The sequence below is a fragment of the Triturus cristatus genome, chromosome 8, assembly GCF_964204655.1.
Source record: "Triturus cristatus chromosome 8, aTriCri1.1, whole genome shotgun sequence".
Lineage (NCBI taxonomy): Eukaryota > Metazoa > Chordata > Amphibia > Caudata > Salamandridae > Triturus > Triturus cristatus.
In genome coordinates this window covers 1,328,832,848-1,328,848,165 of record NC_140591.1, presented here as the reverse complement: position 1 = coordinate 1,328,848,165, position 15,318 = coordinate 1,328,832,848, and the positions used below count along the sequence as shown (strand labels likewise).

General features: G+C 43.0%; 1 long non-coding RNA gene across 8 annotated transcripts in view; it reads right to left on the bottom strand.

Moving 5' to 3' along the window:
* Positions 1 to 15,318, bottom strand: part of LOC146805748 (uncharacterized) — a 912,995-nt gene that overhangs the window by 213,567 nt on the left and 684,110 nt on the right. For all 8 annotated transcript variants that reach the window (XR_014967901.1, XR_014967902.1, XR_014967898.1 and 5 more), the window contains one exon: positions 3,108 to 3,151. This is a non-coding gene — a long non-coding RNA (uncharacterized LOC146805748). The remainder of the gene's footprint in view (positions 1 to 3,107; positions 3,152 to 15,318) is intronic.

Genomic DNA, 15,318 nt, shown 5'->3' with positions numbered 1-15,318 from the left:
GGGCCCTGCCAGAGGCTCCCAAAGTCACTTTCCGAAAGCGTTTCCGTGCCTGACAGACCGACACAGAAAGGCCGTTGGAAAGCGACATCATAATCCGATCGGCGGAAACCCCGCTCATAGGGGGTTACGGTGCAGTTCCAACCGACAGTAATACTCTGCGAGTCAGTCTAAACAGAGCCGGAATGACCGGCCAGTTTACATTCCGACCATGAACATCGTAATCGGGCAGTCGTCGGAAGGGCTGCGAAGATTCTGACTGTAGGGCTGAGGCTTTTTTGTGCCCGACATCGCAATGAGCCCCAGAGTGTATTTGAATCCTGAAGAATGTTTTTTGTTATTAAGGAAAATTAATTCTACCTGACCCCATTGGAGGGAGAATGGATAGTTTTTACGTAATGTATGATAGGCCGGCAAAAAAAGTTAGGCAATAATGGAAATCATTTTCGAGACAAATTAATTTTATTATCATTTTGAATCTGTCACCAGTGGATAACCCTGAGAACAATGGAACCCAGAAGCAGCCATATACAAAAATATTGTGAACAGATAATTTTCAGTAACAGCAGGGTTTCCTTCTGTTTTATAATACACTTTAAGCGGGCACATAGATGTACACACTGTTCATATCGTTTTAAGTTAATAGGCATCATTACTACCTTTGCTTGCCATATTAATTGACAATGTTATACAATAATCATATGCTATTATTGAAAAATACAATTCACAGTATCCACATTACCACATTATCCATGCAATGCAGAAACTGCTGGGTTTAAGATGCTTACATTGCTGGAGCAATGAGTACACTGGTTTGATTTTGATGTTTGGTATACTGAGATAGCATGGACACCATAACTAAACAGGTATCTATCTGCCCAAAAACATAAAGCAGTATATGCAGGCCAGTTTCCAGGCTGCTGGGGTGAAAGTACTACTTCACAGTGCATAGAAGCTAAAAAACAGGGATTGTGCTTAATGAAGAAGCTGTGTAGTAAATGATCTTCAAAGATAGGTCTTGTATTCATATTCATCCAATATCTCATATGTCAAGCTCCTGGCTGCCTGAGCAGAACTTTGCTGGGCTGAGGATGTCACAGCTCCTGTGGTAGTGACCTCCTAAGATCAGCAAAGGTCCTTGAGGCCTTCCCCTCTGTGACGAGGTGTAGCATCACTCATTGCCTCAGACCTGGGCGCTTCAGTTTTAAGCCCTTAAGCACCCAGGGTCGAGTATCGATCAGTGACAGTCACAGAGCATGGTGGAGTTAGCAGTCTCATCAACCCCATCCCACTCTGTGAAGAGGTTGGGCCTGCTGCCTTCCCTCATTGGCATATGTTTAAGGAACAAGGGTACCCCAGAGGTAAGACCTGGGGTCGTTAAGACAGTGTGTAGAACAGAGGTCTAGTTGGGGCCAAAAAAGGTTCTCCGGTAGCCTGGGCTACTAATGATTCAATTTAAGTGTTAATCAAAATGAAACAATACAAAAAAAGTCCCAAAGGGACTTGTATACTTAATATATGTTAGGACGCAAGGTTTGCAATGACAACCCATTTATTATCATCATAAATAGAGTATCATATACGTCAGTGACAGTTCCAGTGCTCGCACATAACGTGAACATGCGTGAAGTGGTGGAAGTGGTGGTGACATTAAAATTACATCGCATTGAGAGAACACCAATAAAAACTCCTAAATCAATTGAATACAGTAATGGAGTTTTTGTTGGAGAAGTCAACGGCGTTTCGATCTCATACAGTTGAGATCATCATCAGGAAAGAATAGTGTGAGCAGCAAGAATTTGTAGAAGAGAGCGCGTGTATGTTCAGGAGGTTCTGACACTGGGGATGTTAAGTCAGAGTATCTGGCGTCTGTCGTTGGCTTACTTATGCAGTTGGATTCAAGGTAGCCGTTGCGATATAGGCTAACATCAAGTGCGTGAGGGCATCTGGAGTTAGGCAGACCGCCTGTCTTGCACCAAGATTTTAGGTAGCCACGTGTGGGCGTGTGATTCAAGGATCAGGATGATTAGGGGAGAGCCGGTAGTTGGGAAGCATCATGGTCATTAACTTGATTCCGGAGGACGCTGGCTGCGGGGTGCACCGGGGCATTCGGTGTCAGCGGGGGAATAAATCTCTCCCCCGCTGACACCGGATCCCCCGGTGCAACCCGCAGCCAGCGTCCTCAGGAATCCAGTTAATGACCGTGACGCTTCCCAACTACCCTAATCATCCCGATCCTTGTATATGATACTCTATTTATGATGATAATAAATGAGTTGTCATTGCAAACCTTGCGTCCTAACATATATTAAGTATACAAGTCCCTTTGGGACTTTTTTTGTATTGTTTCATTTTGATTAACACTTAAATTGAATCATTAGTAGCCCAGGCTACCGGAGGACCTTTGTTGGCCCCAACTAGACCTCTGTTCTACACACTGTTCCCTCATTGGCAGACTCTAGGTCAGCCAATGAGGGATGGCAGCAGTCTCAACCCTCATGGGCCCAATCCTCCTGGGACCTCCGAGGCTTGGGACTGCTGCTTTACCCCATTGGCTGACCTAAGGTCAAACAATGAGGGAGAGCAGCAGTCCCAGACTTCTGAAGCTGAGCTGCAGGTAAGTGTGCTTTCTTAAATTAAGTTAATGTTTGGTGCATGCGTGCATATAAGTTTGAATACTTGGTAATGAGTGTTGTGAATGGATGTGTGTGTGTGTACGTGTGTGAATGCATGGGTGTGAGTGAGCGTGTATGTGTACTTGTGTGTCCCGTCTGCCCTCTTCCCTCCTAAAACTACCGGCTGCTACTGGGTACTCTTAAGAAGAAAGTTTGTCTAAAATGTAGTCTTCTGAAAAGAAAACTGTATTATTCAATGTTACATTATTCTCATGCACTTTTGTAATATCATTATGAAACGTGTATCTAGGTTGTTACCTGGAGGAGAACTTCAGAGTTTACTTATAGTGACTTCAACAGCTGATACACTCATTCTACAGCTAAAAGAAGTATACTTCAGGAATTTAGCCAGCTGAGTATGGGATTTCCTAATATCTTCATTGGCATGCATGTACATAACATTATTTGTCATTTTCCTGGTCCGTTATACTTTACCTTTTCTCTGTATGTTTGAGGTGTTTCAATCGTGCCATGCCTCTCTGAAAATTAAAAAAGGTAAAAGTATAAATAAGTTTTTAAAATAAAAAATACAAACTCATTAGAACAGCTAAAGAATAAAGAGACGTGTATTTGTTTAACTTAGCAGACCCATTTCTCTCTGTTTCTATGCACGTGCCCACTCCCCTGAAGCTTCAGGAGGGCTCTGAAGGCCTCTGCACCCTCCTGGGGTGGGCGCAACCAAAGACTGCCCGTGCACGTGCAGCTTCTGCGGGGCCTCTGCACCCTCAGACTGCCTGTGCACGTGCAGCATCTGCGGGGATACACGCCTTTCCTAAATTGGACACGTGTTCTGTGAGGGATTTTTGGGCTTGTTGCACAGCCACCAATTTGGGCTACTACAGAAGGAATCGTGCAAACAACTGCAGACACTTTCGTAACACAAAAGTGCCGAAAGAGTGCAAGAAAGGGCGCAATACCCCGTTGAGTGCCTGTAGGATGTTTTAGAACATAGACTGGCCTCTAGGCTGAGAAGCAGAGTAACAAAACTAAAGAGGATTCCAATCTTGAGTCAAACAGTCAACATGAGCAACTTTATTTATACTCAAGCTAGCTTTAATGTTACTCAGTTCACTGAACTTTATCAACTTTTTATTGGATGTTGTGTTGGCTGCATATTTGAATTGTTGATCTGAGAGAGTGCAAGTGCAAATCCATCTGCAAGAAACTGAGCCACGACTCTTCTGACATCTAATACTTATATCAGCGGTGCAAATGATTCTGCATTTTAATGGGTGAACAACTGTGTATGTTGTGCACCAAAGGAGATGTAATGGGCTGATAGAAAAAAGCGCATGAAGAGAAATACAGCATTACAGAAAAAAAGGACAATTCCATCCTCTTTATCTCAATGTTTCTCTCCCACTAACAGTCTTTCACTACGGCTCCTACTCAGTCTTTCACATCATTGCAGAGACACCAGAAATACGTTTTACATGGACACTGCTACAGAGAAACATTTTTGCAAAGAAATATAATTTCAGCTTGCTACAATGAAAAATAAAACCCATTAAAAATAAATGATTTCGGGACTAGCTAAACAAAGAAACATTTACATAAAGTGGTCAAGAATGAACAAAGTGACACAGATATGACATTAGGCTACCAGTAGGGTTTTGGGTACTCGGGAGTCAGGTTAAGAAGAAGAACAGGGCTAGGACCAGGGGCGGCTCCTCCGTAATGGCGAAGGAGCACCGCCCCACTCATCAGAGTTAGTCAGAGAAAAATAAAATGATAATGAAACAATATCATTTTATTTTTCTTTGATTCTTATATGCGTGCAGGGCGGGGATGGGCCATGACAGGTAGATGGTGGCACTTAGAAGTGCGCATGTATGTTTGGCCGGCTGTCCTAGGCCGGCCAAACATTCATGCGTACTTCTATTTCTCCAACCCAGCTGTGATCACATCAGAATTGGAGAAATACCGCAGGCTCACAGGCAGTGTCTGAGCGGCAGAGTAGGCCGCTCAGACCAATCCTGGTGCTGCTCTTCCAGAGCACCGGCAGGATTGGCTGAGCAGCCTCTGCCGTCCCAGAGACTGCTGGGAGAGCTCAGAGGCTGCAGCGGGCGTTGGCGGCTGCAGGTAACAGGTACGTTTTTAAAAATTATTATTTTTCCTAACCCCCCACGCCACCCCATCCATCCATTTGTCCCCCGCCCCCTCACCTTTGTGTTGTGACTGCTGCCACTGGCTAGGACAAGTTCGGACTAACATGGATACAATGCATTTTACTTGTAAACTAATTTATTGACACAGGGGGCCTTCTAATGTGAATTGAAAACATTACAATTGAGGCTTTTTTTTTATAGTTGTTTCTGAGCAAACATCTTTCTAAAAAAATACATTCTTTGTAATCACATTTAACATTGACACAGAGGAACGTGCATCCCTATTTCGTTTCTGAGAAAATCCTCAGAGTCTCAGATTAAAAAGAATCAATATTTGTGTGAAAAAGTTGCAGATGCCGTTGACTTCAAAATTCTTTAAATCTAACAAGCCGTGAAGGCCGGACGATTTTGCCCTGCCTCCTGTTCGGTGAAGTCTGCAAATTTGGGTGAAGTATACAGACCCTCTCGCTTGAAAACAAAATCAATGGAACTATGAAATCCATGGAAATATGCTATTTATTAGCATTTTTCGATTTCAAAGTATTTTATTGTTTTTCAAGCAGAACAAACAGAGAATAATACTGTACCAGGGTTAGTATAAGATATTTGTGAGGTAAACATATCACATTTAAAAGTGTAAGGTGAGGTTATTACGCCTATAAGAGTATTAACCCTAATGAACAATAATCGAGGAAGAGAGACAGGAAGAAAGAAAAGAGGAAAGAAGAAAGAGAAGGAGACAGAAGAGATCAAGGGCTAGTCTAGCGATATCTTGAGCAGAGGCGCATCATGCCTCATTTGAAGCGTTGCCCCTTTGTGAGTCCAATCGTTGAAATGCGCACTCATGATGCTGACTGTTTTCCTGCCCCGCTGATCCCAGCAGTCGCCGGCAGCATACCCTCACTGCCGCTGCACCGAGCCATTCGGCCCTCTTCACAACAGGCAAATTTCTGGTCCGGTTCATGTCATTCTTCCCATTACCGCCCTGTCCAGTTTTAAGTCGAGTGCGACCTATACTCGTGCTGCTCTCTTTCTCGGGCTCCCCATCTACTTGGTGTCCTGATGATGATCCCGGTATCTATGTCGGGATCAAATGCTGTCGACCATAACACGGACATGTGACATATTGTATATTATTTTTTGATGAGCAGCGCCCTTGCTGTTGTTTTTATATGGTTGATCATGCTGTATCACTTGTGTGTATCACGTATATGAGAGCACTGGGCACATTTCTGCACAGGCACCTACTGCGCCGTTGTTTTTATTGTGTCTGTTGATTATACATACCATTTAGTATTTGCTATTGGGGACCATTGTCTCTTTCGCTGCTGCGTTGCCCTAGGTCTCTAGTGATTCCTGGATTACCCTAGTATAATCAATACTACCTTCTTTTAAATGAGCCTCAGTTGTTGAATCAGCACACATTTGTATACACTACTGAACATGTTAAATGTCTGTCAATGTTTTGTCAACCGGTACTAATTGCAAATCACACAGCACATTCTTTTGTATTTTCATTCAGTTTAGATAAAAATAAAAAGAATTGTGACCTGTAAAAATGCTTCAAATTCTTCGGCCAATTTGTGGTAAATGTAGTAAATCCATAATTATCTGGTAAACATTACAGCCACAGAATTGCATACATCCTCTGGTCTTCACCTTTATCCAATGTTTTTCAACAAATTGTCATGAAAGGTAAACATAATATTCAAATTGCAATCAGTGGCCACTGTTAGCTGCAATCTAACGAAAACTGTTTTTTCAAGAAAATTAGAACGTTTAACTAGCGTTTGCCTTCAATAAGGCCCTATAGCATTATGGTAGATGTAGTCCTTACATGGTTTATTGTTTTTTCAATCTTTAATGGACATGACAACATCTATTTCCAATGTGATAATCTAAATTCATGTAATCACTTTTCGCTAAGGTACTTTCCTGACTATAACATGTTTTGCTTAATTTAAAGCTCTGTTAGAAGTACTCAAAGTTATTAGGTGGTAATGAGTTGAATGCTGCAGAACAATTCAAATGGTAAAATACCCATCTTCCAGCAAGTGTGCAACTCCTTAGCAATAGCAGCCACAAACACCTGTAAAAATTCTGTGCCGCGCTACCACTGTTTACACAACATAACTGTCAAATTTCAGTTTTGCATGTTTCAGCCAGAACCAAACATCAGCTTTTAAGTGTGTTTTCTTCAGTGCATTTATATAGGATATTTTATAACATACAATCACCAAATCCTGCTGCAGATAGCCTTTGGGGGTTGGTCGCAGGGTCCAGCATGCAGGCCCTGCACTCAAATCAGGCCGAGTGCCAAACACCAGCTGTGAACCACCCCTGCTGCGCACAACCTATGTCTCACTCCTTCTGTGCCATTTCTTCTCTGCCTCTTTCCATCTCTGATTTACATCTCTTCTCTTTGAACCCTTTGTGAAAGTCACAAATAAATTGAATCTGATTTTTGATTTTTACACAAAATGGTGGAGAAATCCACTACTCAAAATGGCAGCCACCGAGGCCGTCAACATGTTAATTGTGAAGCAAAGGCAGTTTTCTGTTGTTTTTTCAGGTTTATTACTCAGGGTTTCTGTGCCTCTGAGTCCCGCCACCACTGTATTGGGCTCAAACACTTCTTATAGTGCCTCTCCTTGCCCGTGATTTTTCTTATGTTTACAGCCCTTAAGTCATTATTCAAAATTGATTTGCTATTTTCAAGATGACAGATTTAGTTTTTTACAGAGAACTTTGATATTTGACAAAAAGTTTAATGGGATTGGCAGGATTTGTGAATCAAGTGAATCATGACTTTAAATAGCATACATATAGAAAGGTGTTAATCCTTTAAAGCTCACCCGGCACCCTTTTCAATTTCACCTGAATGGCAGTACTTTTTCACCTGCTTTTTTATTATTTGAGATTCACCGATTCTTTCTTTGTTTACTTTGCCAATGTGTGTTTTTAGAGAGTGGCCAGCAGTTTGCCATAAACTGCTACCAAGGCTCGCTTCTCTCACGCCACATATTCTGGCGGTTTTTTAACAGTCGTGGTCCATGCAGGTAAGAGCGGTGGGGCAGGGTTGGTGGGGGATTTCGACAGACGATGATGAGGGAAAATAAAATAAATAATTTTCCCTCGTCATCATCCGGCGAAATCGTCCCCCACCTGGCCTCATCGCTCTTACCTGCACGGGCTGCGGCTCTTTTTCAAAGAGGCAATGGGCGCTTTACTTCACTGCTGCAAAGCCTCAGTCACCACCGCACTGTGCAGCGTTCCTCGAGGACAAGTTTTGTGCTGCACTAGCATTGGGAGACAGCAGCACCGGTCCACGCAGGCAAGAGGCATCAATTGTGGAGTTTGGTACTAGAAGAAAGAATGGCACCTCAGCTCCCATTTCCTCTCATATTCAAGCACCCAATCCAATATGATCGGCATTGCCTCACATGTTCTAGAACAAGACTATGAGATTTTTTTTTTAATATACGGATTTCGTTTATAGGTCTGTCTTTTAAATGTATTTTCTGCTTGCCGATAAATTGTAAAATTGAGATGTATAAATGTTTTTGAAAAGCACACTAATGCATTTAAATATGGCTCAAAATAAGTCTTTTGTTTTGTTTCTTAAGTGACATCAACAACAACGAGAGTATGCGTGAGGCTAACCTCATCCTTTGCAACGGAGCTAGTTCCCGCACAAATGGGCAATGTTTTTACCATTCAGCCATTTCCTGGCAGGAGGGTCAAATTTGGGCTGTAATTTACACGGTGTGCATAAAATCTTTACCCACCCACCTAGTATCATGTTCAGGCTCTGCCCATCTCTAGGCACCAGCGTAACAGGGCCATCAATCATTGATAGGGAGAAACTGCTACCAATGAGAGCCTCCATGTAGAGTATTGGCTTGTCCCTCCTTGACTTTGACCTGTCATGTCCTAAGTCAGACTCGTGCAGAACATTGTCCCGCCCTTCACCCACCACAGCATACTGCACCACCCAGGCAGTTGACAGGCATGAAGCAACCCGTGTCCATCAGTGGTATGTGTGTTGTGCAGGTCACTGATCAATTCAAGTAAGTCATTTTGGAGCACACCCCATGAACCAACGCTGGAGGACAATAGCAGAATTTAGTCTGTTTCTGTTGAGAGGCTCTTGCATGTCCCTGGGAATGGTTTGCATGATGTAAAAGTGCCAAACGTAATATGTGGATCTGTCTGTCGCCTACGCTCCAATCTCTAAAAGCATTAACCTTTGATGTCAGAAAAAGATCCCTATCTCGTGGCTGAATTGGACAGTGTGATGCTGGAAAACCAAGGATTAATGAGTTTTCCTGCTTGACCAAACTCAGTGATCCTAGAGTGCTGTGCAAAAACGTCTCCCATTCCTCTTCAGCAGTAGTATGATGAAGGCAGTTAGCGGCTTTGTGTCAGGAGCAGGGGGTCTCATAGTAACAGTATGCTGCGCTGGAGATTCACAGCAGTTTCCAGATGGGAGCCGACAGGTATTAGGTGCGGAGGGCACGAGGCAGAGTGTGCTACAAACCAATAGTGATTTGGTGCTGAGGGTAGGGGCAGAGTGATTGTGTGTTGGAAAGCAATAGTGTCTGGGTGCTATGAGAAGGCGCACTCAGAGGGGGTCTATAGATATTAGGCCACGTCGACCCCCCTGTTTGTGTGGGGCTTCCACAATGACCATCTGAGCAGCACAAACAGGGATAAGCTACTGGGGTTAACAGCGACTATAAAAGGTTGGTAGCAAGGCACTGGTAAGTTGTGGACGTGGGTTTCGGGAGCACCCCCACTATTTTATGCACCGGCCACCTTAACTTGGGGAATGGGGGGAATGAGAGGTGTTTGTAGTGTCACTTTATACATCACAGCCTTTACTACTTGCATTTTGGAAAAGTGTAACGTATCAAGGTACTTTCAAACTCCTATTGGCAGCGTCCTCCATCTGTGAAAATGGAAAAGATCTTTATTGAATTTCTTGCTTGCCCACTATGCACACTCATGTGCCTTAAGGAGGTGTGAATTCCGGCCAGAAAGACATCAATAGCAAGTGACTAACTCTTTAAATCAAGCATTCCCAATCTTTAATAAGTCTGGCTCGCTTATAGGTTAATGTGTTTCATCACTGACAGGCAGGTGCATTACTTTTAGTACACTAAATTATGCTTTCTTAACTCATGCACGTGCCTTTTTTAAAAATAAAGGAACATCAATTATATTTCACATTTGCTTATGAGTCATCTTTGTTTTTGATGTAAGGATACTACTGTGTTGATCACTTAATTGTGTGTATTGAATCTGTCTGACATGCAGCTCACAGCATTGCACAACACCAAACTACATTTGTTCACACCTATTCTGTGAACGGGGAGGTATCCAAGCATCTGTAGCACCGGGTGAGTGATCACAGGTTAAAATTGCCCCTATGTGCATGTTTTAGCCCCCTCTCCTTCGTGCTCTTACACTCTGCTTTTTTTGTCCAATTTCCCAAAATGTCCCAGTTTTACACGGACAATGCAGTACATAAAATCCATAATTGGAGGAATATGTGATGAATTTGTTAATTCTCTTTCTTTCTACTGGTGGGTTATATGTAGTCTTTGCAATTCTTGGTATTGATTTAAAATCTTACAACAACTGGAGTCTAAGTACATTATAAATCTACCAACAAAACATCTGCATTTCCTCAATAAGAATGAGGAACTGGAGGTCCATGTGGGCTAACCTTGGACTCTTCTTATGAGCATAACTATTTCCAATTTTGACACGCAGCTATGATTCCGTTTGCCTGGCTAATCTATTATGTCTTGCAATAAAGCCTTCTGTACAGTCTAGCCTGTGCATACCAAATTTTCCATATTTCATTTGAGACTATTGATATAACATGGCCCTTCTTCATCATTTGTTGCCATTTTTTGCTAATTTTAACGTTATTATTTCGGCTCTAGGTGGCACCTTATTATTAGATGATGGCACTGAGAAACATGTTCATCTATTAAATACTAGTAGCTTGCACTATAACACTCACTGATGCATTATTCACTACAGCACCCCTCATATATTCTTTTATTTGTTGTATTCAGTGGCATGGGCCAGAATTCCATGCATTGGGACATATTGTCACCTGACCATAAGATGTGAATTTACATTTCCCATCCCATTTTTTTCTTTAATCTGGGACCCCATGAGACCTTTTGCTCTCACTAACATAGCCCTTATTGGACCACAGGGCAGTAATGGATTCCTCTACGTAGCTTTCCAGAATTGCATATTTGTTAGAGACATGGGGGCAGTTATCGCACACTGGAAATTAATTCATTTTGCCTTGATGGTACGTTTTTAGCATTTTTGCTATTGTAAATGTTCCCTTCCTTTCAACGTATTAGTACAATTCAATTTATTTTCACCTAAAAATGTTCCCCACCCATATGGACTACGAATTCCATCATTTATTGCGAATTTGACCGAACTGGGCATAATCTGCATATATGATTATTCTGATGTTAGACAATTCACATACACTGTAAGCATACAGTGATTTGATAACACACATTGTATGAAACTGCATTATAGCATACAGACACATGGCAAGGGTGCAAGTTATAGTTACCCTAGAGCGCAAGTTATAGTTGCCTTAGTGCACTAGTTATAGTTACTAGAGATAACTATAACTGGTGAATATCGGTGTTTTTTTAGTTTAAAACATTACATTGTCACTTTCAAGCTAACTATGTCACTTTAACCTTTGGATTTCCCAGTGAATTTCAGTGTTTTAAAAGAAACGTAAAGTAACATTTTACTACAATGTGTAAAGTCAACCCGCTGCTGTGCACAGCCTTTGGCGTGTTCATGGTTGGCCGCAGAACCTGGCTGAGGCCTGGCACTGCACCCATACCTTCACTGGGACTCAACCCTATGGCATGCAAAACCTCTGGTCGTGCATACCATGAAATTGGCCTCAGGGCCTGGCCTCCCCCTGTGGGTAGCTGACCCCGGGGCCCCCATAGCCCTGCTTGCTACTGGGTACTGCAAAAGCTTTGCTCCCGCATGGCGGCAGCAGCTGTTTCTGCTTGCTTACACAGTGAAGGAGCAATATGAGTTTCCCTGCCTGTTAGAGCACTGTCAGGGAGACAAAAGTGTGCTCCTACCTGGCGGGAGCATTTTCAAAGCTCCCACCGGGTTAAAGCACACTTGTTTTTTCTTCCTGTGCTACTGCAGGGAAGGAATTCACTGTGTCCTGGGGGTGAGCTCCCCAGGACACAGTGTAAGAGCAGTGACAGAGGGATGGGCTCCCCGGGGCATTTTACGGTCCGGGCAGGGGGGCTGCATGCCTCCCTCCCCAATTAAAATATATTTAGGTTCCAGGGGATGGGGTCACTGGAGCGTATACAGACTTGATGAGGGAGGCTGCATCCCCACACCTTATTTTACAGAATTGGCCCCAGGGAATGGGGTACATGGGCTCCCTCCCTTATTTATAAACTTTGGCCCAATGTGATGGGCTCCTCAGGGTCTTGAGGAGGCTCTGGGAGGGGGGCTGCATGCCCCCTCCCCTTTGATTTTAACTGCGGCCCCTAGCATATCCTTTTTTCCCTCTGTGACACCCCAAATGACCTAGGGGGCAAGGTATCCCTACCTTGCACCCTTCAATAATTTCTCACATTTCAATTCAGTACAGGGTACTAAGTCCCCGAGAACTATAATTGTTGCCTGCTAAATTTTTCTTCATGTTGCATGCTTCCAATTAGAGTGCTTGCTCCCGCGGGAACCTGCCTCACATGGAAAAGAATTGGCCCAAGGAAAAAAAAAGCCCTTTGAGCCAATCAGGGCACTCTATTTTTTTTAATTGGATTTGAGGGGGTCTCGCAAAAATCTTTTGAGCCATACCGTCCAGATATACAAATATTTCTGATCCTTAATTTTTCAAAAACTCCTCAATGGATATGCATTAAATCACAAAAAAAGCACACTTTCTCGACTAAGATCAAGGTTCTTGCCAAACTTGGTGTAATTCTGTTCAGCAGTTTTTGTGGTAGTGCTGCCTAAAAAAAGTCTATGGAAAATGCATGAGGATTTTGCATTGGTGACCCCTTCTTTTTCTTGGCCTCTGCTTGACAGATCACCCCAAAACTTTTCAAGCAGGAGTTGAGGTGGATGAAATGTTTTCGTTATGGAAAGTTTTATTGAGATTCGTCAAACAGTGCCAAAGTTATAACAACACTCTTCCTATGCAAATGCTGACCTAACTGTATATTTGCCCAAAGGCTAATCTATATATATATATATATTAATAGAGAGAGAGAGAGTGAGAGAGAAGAGAGTGTGAGTGTGTGTGTGTTTCTGATTTTAGCTATATCAATGTGTTTTTTGTGAACCTCTCACAGGGCTCCTATTAGTTGGTAGTATTTTTTCACAAGTTATATGTAATTCCAGGGAGTAAAACATCTTCTGAGAAAAAAATAAAATACTGCTACCCACAGTGACACAACAAAAAATCATCCATTTATGAGTGAATCGTCAACTAAACAAAGCAGATGCAGTGTAAAGTGATACAGCCCTACAGCCAGGTTAAAATGGTGTCACTGTGGATGAGATCCATTACACGGGTATCAGCATTTCATTCACTCACACCATCTGCCCCTCTCTAAGTGGGGGATTACCTATGGTCACACGGCATTCACTCTCTGTAAAAATGGGAAATTGTTTCTTCATGCACTGCTCTTGAGGGAAGGCAGTGTTTCACAGATGGCTCCTCGCATGAATGCAAAATGTTGTCATAATAACAGGCACCACCAATCCGTCTTTCACTTTGCTGACCCCCGCCTCTTCATTCGCCGAAATCCTTTCTATTTAAATTCTCCTTCTTGGAGGTGCACTGTGTGGGAAAGTTTCACTAGCAATGGTGATAACGAGTCATGGGCAAGGTATACTGGCTGGAGCGCTTCCAACTAGAAACGCCCGCCTACCAAAATGTGTGTTGAATAAAAAGTTTGCAGTTGTCTTCTTACAGTTCTACCACACAAATATCCCTCTTTCCAGGATCGGAAGATCTTTGTGTAAACTGACAGACCTCACATGTGAACCCTCTTTGGATGGTAGACTATATTTTTGAGTTTTCTTTAGTTCCGAACATTTTAAAGATGGACTTGTGCATTTGTGGCTTGGTATCTCTCATATGTTGTTAAATAAGGCAAATTCACAGCCTGCCACAGAGCAGTGTTCTGTGCATGATTAGCATAAATCAGAGCAGTCTGCAGCTCGTGGAAGTTAATGCATGCGTTGCACACAACACACCACAGTTGCACAATGTGGAAGCTAATGCATGCGTTGCACAAAACACACCACAGTTGCACAATGTGGAAATGAATGCATGCGTTGCACACAACACACCACAATTGTACAATGTGACAGTCCACCAACTGCTCCGTTTTGCATACAGGTGAAATTCTGAATCGTGAGCTGGTCCTGATGGCCCACACGAAAATGGCTACCGACTACACCCACCTTTGTGCTGGCCTTCAAAGCCCTCAATATAGCTGAGATCCAGGCTCCCTCACCAACGACTGACAGCATGGCTCCTACTGACCTGCTGGTGTCTCTGCATGTGAACACTTCGAGTAAGAATGCAGTCAGCAGGAGGGTGCAGTTTGTGACTACAATCCCCTGTGGGATGCCCAGTCCCACTTACAAAGGATGCCAATTACTTTTTGCCCATGCACTTACATGAGCAATATGGCACGGATGAGCTTGCATTCTCTCGATTGTTTGGGGTCACTTTCATGTGCAAAAGGGCGAACACAGCTTCACATTGCAAGGGTTCTATCTCTGCAACCTCCCGATGGGATTATAAAAAGGGTTACAAAATGAATGCGCCCCAACATATCAGGGGAGAGCAAAAGAGGCGCAAACATATTTTGAGCTTCAGGGGCACGTTTGCCAATATGTCCCTAAAAAATCATCAAATTTGAACATGTAACGTCATGACTTTCTCAAAAGTATTTATTAGCAACCTACCAATACCTGTCCGAAGCCTACCCAATGCTAGAACAAGAGACAGAAGCCCAGCGGAGAGCATTTTTAATATGCCAGATCAGATGGCAACTCTGCCATCAAGAGAGCAGCCATGCTTTGCCCTGTAAATGAGGTGGGGGATATGGAAAATGGCACTGCCCACCTCTGAATCCCGCCACTGTAAATGAAGATATTCCGCAATATCAAGTCTATGACCGTTTGTTGCTTTGGAAGCGTGGACCGGGCTCATTCAGGCACTGCAATTTAGTGCAGGAGATGTTGGCTGAGGATCACATCTTCCTCATTTCATGCATGCATTTTATGTGCAATCCCTTAAAGAGGTCGACTTATTGGAAAAGGATAGTGATCAAAGTATCATCTACACCATCATGATGTATAAAAGTTATCAGTTATTCTAATTTAGTTACTAGAAGCACGTTCAAGCTCTTTACAGAGGAATGACATCTTCAGATAGAATAGCTTCGACAGTTGAGACTAAAAGGTAAAATCAGAGGTTTGCA